Source organism: Rutidosis leptorrhynchoides, chromosome 3 (assembly GCF_046630445.1).
Source record: "Rutidosis leptorrhynchoides isolate AG116_Rl617_1_P2 chromosome 3, CSIRO_AGI_Rlap_v1, whole genome shotgun sequence".
NCBI lineage: Eukaryota > Viridiplantae > Streptophyta > Magnoliopsida > Asterales > Asteraceae > Rutidosis > Rutidosis leptorrhynchoides.
Genome location: NC_092335.1, coordinates 212,284,228 through 212,291,934, shown reverse-complemented (window position 1 = coordinate 212,291,934; position 7,707 = coordinate 212,284,228).

The window sequence follows — 7,707 nt, the reverse complement described above, 5'->3', positions numbered from 1 at the left end:
TCTTGCATTAGTGTGTCTAACTGGTAGTTGTTAGGATGCATTAATGAGTCTGGACTTCGCCCTAGTAGTTGTTAAGATACATTAATAAGTCTGAACTTGAACCTGGTCTGCATGTTAAAAGTTTTGCTTATCATTTCTATTCAGAAATCATCTGCTTATCATCCTTAGGAAATTGCATGTTTAATCATTCTTAGTCTAGACTCATCTTATTGCATTGATTGCATGAATAGTGTATAGACAAAATTTATATCTTAGCGTATCTGCTAATTCATATCTTAGCGTATCTGTTACTGTAAACTTTGCCTGACATATTCTGTAAATTCCTCCGTAATCTACGGGATCTTCAGTACTATATATAGGTATTCTAGGTAATTAGAATATCATCTGATATCCGAAAATCATTTCATATCGAAAACCTTTTATCTAACCGTACAAGATGGAACTCGCAACTAGATCAAATTCCTCGAATTCCGACAGCCATTCCGATATGAATTTTCACTCGAGCTCCGAAAGCAGTGTGACCATAATGGATCAACCAATTAGCCATCATCTATTCTGGATGAATTGGGGATGTGTTCGTAGTCTACTTAGTCATTGGAGACAAGAAGAAGGTGATCCCTTTCATCCACCACATTACCCTCTTGGCGAAGAACCTGAAGCACTTACCGGCGAACCTGTTCGAGACACCATTTTCTCTCTCATTTCCAGAGTGTCTCGTCACGATTATATATTATCTCAAATTTTAGATCTTATTCACCCGCTCGTTCGAACCATCGATCATCCCGGTGTAATAGAAGAAGTCAACGAGCTTCGCGCTCGAGTGTTGGTGATAGTGCTCCAAATGAACATATATTTAGGCACAATATCCTTCTAATATGTAAAGTTTTCAGTTGCAATTGTTCTATTTTCAAGTAATATTCGTTTAAATAAATAAGTGCGAAGACAAAAGAAGAAAACGACGATTTGAAGACGCAAATGACCAAAATGCTCAAATGTACAAGATACAATCTAAGTGATTCAATTTATTGATGAGAAACGTCTAAAATTGAAAAGAGTACAAGCCGCGAAACGCAAAGTACAAGATATCTAAGCATACGAAAAGGCGTTTGAAAATCCGGAACCGAGACGTAAATCGAGCATCAACGAGCGAGTCAACAGACCTAAAATTACAAGTCAACTATGCACAAGAATATAATATAATATATAAATAATTATATATATATATATATATATTATATATATTAAAAAATTAACAGCAGCCCATGTTTAATTCAAATGGTGAGCTGGAGTGCGAAACTCCACGATCGCGGAGCTCCAAGGCACAAAAGTACCACGATCGCGGAGCTGCCTGGGACAGAATTACCTATAAAAGCCAACTCATTCTGACGATCAAACACACACCAATATCTATATTACTCTCCTCAGTAATATATATATATATATATATATATATATATATATATATATATATATATATATATATATATATATATATATATATATATATATATATATATATATAGTTTAGTTTTATATTAGTTAGTTTGGGCAATGTAACAGTTATTTTACGGGTTTTAAAGTCAGAACTCTGTCCCTGTAACACTACGCGATTAATAATCACTGTAAGCTAAATTCTCCCTTTTTAATTATGTATTGTACTTAAGATATTATTATGCTTATTTGAGCCGAAGTAATTGTGATGTTGGGCTAAATATTAAGACGGGGTTATTGGGCTTTGGACCATAATTGGGGTTTGGACAAAAGACCGACACTTGTGGAAATTGGACTATTAATGGGCTTTATATTCGATTAACTAAATGATATCTTGTTAATTTAATCTAGAGATTTACAACTTTACGTATTTATATATAACCACACATGCTTGATCGAGTACGGTAGGCGGGATATCTATAAATACTAATAATTGTTCATTTAACCGGACACGGGGATGGATTAATAGTCAATGGACTCATTAAAACAGGGGTGGATTACATTCAAGGTTAATTGGTGTAATTGTTAATAAAGTATTAAAAACTTGGATTACACGCAGTCGATAACCTGGTGTAATCATTAACAATGTATTAAGACCTTATTACGGTTTAAATCCCCAATTAGTTGGAATATTTGACTTCGGGTATAAGGTTAATTTGGCAAAGACCCTCGCACTTTATAATTATGACCAATGGACTATTATGGACAAAACTAGATGGACTTATCAAATAATCCAGGACAAAGGACAATTAACCCAGGATAATAAATTAAAATCAAAACGTCAAACATCATGATTACAGAAGTTTAAATAAGCATAATTATTTTATTTCATTTCTTATCGCAATTTTATATTTCGTCATTTAAATATCGTTATTTATTTTACGCTTTAAATTAAGTTATATATAATATTTTGCATTAGGTTTTAATTGTGACTTAAAATATAAAAATCGACAAACCGGTCATTAAACGGTAAACCCCCTTTTATAATAATAATAATTGTAATATATATATATATATATATTTACAATTATATATATATATATATATATATATATATATATATATATATATATATATATATATATATATATATATATATATATATATATATATATATATATATATATATATATATATATATATATTGTACAAATATAGTTATATAAAAATATAGTGTAAAATAAGCCGTCTCCCTATGGAACGAACCTGACTTACTAAAAACTATACTACTCTACGATTAGGTACACTGCCTATAGTGTTATAGCAAGGTTTAGGTTTATCTCATTCAATAAATAAATAAATAACTTGTGTAAAATTGTACCGTATTTCGTAGTAAACAATAATAGTATTTCGTACTACACCTCGCACACACCAAGTTTTTGGCGCCGCTGCCGGGGAGCGCTAAAACACTATATTTTTAGTTTATATTTGTAAAAATATAATAAAAAAATATAAAAAAAAGAAAAAAAGCATATTTCTAAGATTTTGTAAAATTATAAAGTATTTTTATTTTTATGTTTAGTTTTTGAAATATAAGTTTATTTTATTTTATTTAGATTTTCTAAAAATATAAATTTTCGAAAAAAAAGTCGAACCAGTTTGAACCTGCAGGCCTTTCTGAACCTGCATCACTCTGCAATCGCTGAGCTATTAGTGTGAATATCCACGCGATCGCGTGGCCTGTTCTGACACGTCAACCCAAGCATTTATTGTAAAATTAGGGTTAAAGTTTTTAATTATTTATTATTAGGGTTTGTTTTTAATATTATTAATATTAGTATTTAGTTTTAATAATTAATTTGTAATATTAAGTGTTATTATTATTATTAATTATATTGATTAATACTTTTATAAAATAATAATATAAAAATAATATTTTTATAAAAATTGTATTTTTATAACTTTAATTTTATTTTTACTTTTTTTATCTTATTAATCGTTTAATTCATAATTTGTTTTTTTATCGTTCGTAATTAGTACTAAACTTAGTTTTTGCCTTAGTTATTTTATATTTCTAGATTTTTAGGTTTAGCCGTAAAATCCCTTAAGTGCTTTTTCCTTAAAATTAAGATATAGGCGCTTTAGAATTTTGCGACGCAGTTTATAGATTTTAGTACTTTTTAAAGTAATTGCCGTTTTCCGAATAGAATTGCATTTAAGTTTTAATACCTTTAGGCGCAACTTTTTAGATTTAGTTTTTAGACTTTTAAGTTTCGACATTTTTCTTTCTCATTTTTATTTTAATTTTTTTTTCTCGACGTTTTTCGACGCTCTTTTTCTTTTTCGTTTCTACGCGCTAGTTTATAGGACATAGAATTTTTAAAATCTTTAAATTTCGACGAAAAATTATTGTAAGCGATTGAATTAATAGACATCCAAAATTTCCTGCTTCGTAGTAATAGTTGGATTTGTTAGTGGCTGAGTTGTGGATTTTCCGATTTAACGAATCTTGGCTCCCTGCTGCATCTTTTGGCTATTCGAAACGTGTGCAAAAGCAGAAAAGTCTATTAATTTGATAACTTATATAATTTTTAGTTTTATAACTAATAGGATAATTAGTAAATGCACCACATTGTAGCTAAAATTTAGTAATAAGCGTATTATGAAAAATCTCGAAAATATTTTGGAAACTCTTTCTGACATGCAAAATCAATTAAATCAATACTCTCAAAAGAGTGTTGATGAAAATTCGTTCGGTCAATCTTGGATCACGAATGACGAAACAATAACTGGTTGGAAATCTGTGGAGATTATCACTCAACATGGGAATGTTATTATTACGTTCCTATAGAAAATTATGCGCCCATGGAACCTGAATGGAACAATTATGAAGATTCAAATTGGGATTATTCCTAAGAATATATCCAAACTCAACAACCAGAGGATGAGGAAAATTATGTGTCTGAAAATTTTTTAGATTATATGAAAATCAAACTCGAAGAATTTGACGCTCAAAATGAACAGATAAGAGAGTTTGCAAATTGGCAAACTGAAACTCTATCAGACTACACACCTGTTGATCTGAGTAGTCATGTGCAAGAAAATCTCATATCATCGAATTTTGATGAATTCGAGAGCTCCGAACTCACCAATTATCCCGATGATACTTTTTATTCAGTTTTACTAATTTCACAACATATCGACACATTAGCCTCTACCGAAGAAATCATCGATCCATCAATGAATGAAGAAGAAGTAAGGGTGACAAATTGGTACTCTTGGAAAAAAGATAACGTTGAAAATTTTACTCCCGAGACCAAAATAGTGGGACCGATAAAGACCGTTAAAGAAGAAGAATTTTCTTCGATCCCGAAATTCACCATTCCACAACCTTCCAACCCAATATTCTCAATAGACGAGTCATCTACCGAAGATGAACTACGAGATGTAATAGATATTGACACCTCAGATTTCACCCAATTCGGTAATAGAGGTGAAAACTTTGATCCCGAGAATAAACGGAAGGAAATGTTAAGAATTGTCCACCCTATAGAAATATGTATGTCGGTGTATATCGATCCATTTGACCAAGAACCAGAAAAGAGACATATTCATTTACTAATAGCTACACTTAAAAAAGAATTAATTAGTGCCAATCGGGTGGGTCTAAACTTTAAACCCATTGATATATTATACACCACCTGAGATGTAAATAACTGGCTCACTATTTTAATTCGTGGAACTTATTCTACCGACTTCACATGTCATCAGCTAAGTGTGGGGATGTCTAACCCCACTTAACGTTAAATTCGGGGTTCGGGTTAATACATAACTCGTTAATAAAAATACACGATGAGTTAGGGTAAAGACGTATTTTCAAAGATTAGCAAAGAGTTCAGAAAAGCAACCATTTTTGAAGAAAAACATGAGTGATAAAATAACAAAAGTAATGAACGATGAGGCGCACCATCTATCATTCGACGATCTTAGTAATTACAAATTGGGTATTTTAATCACTTTTCTACACTAATCACCCTCATGAATTTATAATTATAGTCTGATTTCATGCGAATGAGGGCATTGCATGATCTCAAGTGTGGGGAAGGATTATAAATTCTCTCGGGTTTGCACTTGGTTTATTTGCCAAATTTTGTGAAAATTTGAAAAATTTTCAACTAAATGAATTCAAAATCATGTTTATACATATTTATGAACGATAAAAACTAGGTGTTAATACCGAAATTATTGTTACCTCGGAAAGGACATAAATGGAGAAACAACCTAAAATGCTTGAATTCATTTAAAATGGAAAAGAGGAGAATAAAAAGGCAAAGAAAGAAATAAATAAAAGCCAAGTGTGGGGAAAATGTACCAAGTTATTCAATTAAAAACTATCTATCACATGTTTCTGTAAAGTTATTGCAGTTGCTTTTGTTTTGGACTAAATTAACTGTTTTACCCGTAAAATTGGAATATAAATGAATGAAAAGATGGATCTACACGATGAATCAATTCCATCATTAAAAGGAAGTAAAGTCTTCCGAAAAAGACACGCGCTTCTTGATTTAGGTCAGGAAGTTGTCGTCCAGACCAGCTGTAGGTTGACGAAAAATCTAGTAAAGTCATCTCTAAAATCAGCAGGAAATCCACGGACATCAGCATCAAACAGGGTCACCATGTGGTCAGACTTATCCTAACCATGAGAGGATCTGTCTCGTAAAATGGGGAGGGCGCCGTGCAAATTAGCTTGATAAGACTAATGAATCAGACCCCCAGAAAGGATAATCTCCTTAAAGATTAAAAATTAGCTTTTAAGCCTGATATTACTCAATCCTTGAGATTGACCTTAAAGATTGAGAATTACAAACTCATGGAATTCGATGATATCTAAACTCGAGCTTGAACGATAAAATATTTTGATCAAATTAAAAACGATTTGTTTTTTGAAAACATATTTTCAATGCATTCTTACCATTGAACGTAAAATCCTAAGAATTCATCAGAATTCATTAGGTCGCCTGAACTAAATCAGGTGTCAACCGTAAGAACGGTGGTTGCATAGCATGGTCGAAGACAGGACCTTGTGCCAGACCGAAAAATTATAGGGTGATCTTTACTATTTCTCCTACAAAGGATAGTAATTGCATCCGACACGTTGTGGACCATGAACATCTGCATGTCATTAGACATTGCCTTAACAGTTGCTTGTTCAATGCTTTCCTTTACAACCGGAAGGTAGTTTACCGAAGGTAATATACGGAACACGTATACTGGACGTGTTGCTTTCCTAATACAAGGTTAGCAAGTGGGTGACACAAAACTGCAAGTTTTGAGCTAAAATTTAAAACCCACGTAACCCACAAAAACATTTTGCAACACCGGTGAAGGGTTATTCCGAAAAACTTATCTAGGGTAAAAGCTAGAATGAATTTTCAAAAGATCAAATGTTTTCATAAAGATCCAATTTCCTAAAGGATCTAAATTTTCATAGTCATGTGGAACTGTAAACCACTATGTTACTATCATTGTTCATACCGCCGTATAAAAATCACTGATGTACAAAGTGTGAAGAATAAAGAAGTGATTCTAGTAAAGTTAATTTCAAATTCTGTATTGCTTGAGGACAAGCAACGCTCAAGTGTGGGGATATTTAATAGTGCTCCAAATGAACATATATTTAGGCACCATATCCTTCCAATATGTAAAGTTTTCAGTTGCAATTGTTCTATTTTCAAGTAATATTCATTTAAATAAATAAGTGAGAAGACAAAAGAAGAAAAAGACGATTTGAAGACGCAAATGACCAAAAAGCTCAAATTTACAAGATACAATCTAAGTGGTTCAATTTATTGATGAGAAACGTCTAAAATTGACAAGAGTACAAGCCGCGAAATGCAAAGTACAAGATATCTAAGCATACGAAAAGGCGTTCTTATTGATTAAAAACGTTCCATATTAATTGATTTCGTTGCGAGGTTTTGACCTCTATATGAGACGTTTTTCAAAGACTTCATTCATTTTAAAATAAACCATAACCTTTATTTCATCAATAAAGGTTTAAAAAAGTTTACGTAGATTATCAAATAATGATAATCTAAAATATCCTGTTTACACACGACCATTACATAATGGTTTACAATACAAATATGTTACAACGAAAATAAGTTTCTTGAATGCAGTTTTTACACAATATCATACAAGCATGGACTCCAAATCTCGTCCTTATTTAAATATGCGACAGTGAAAGCTCTTAATAATCACCTGAGAATAAACATG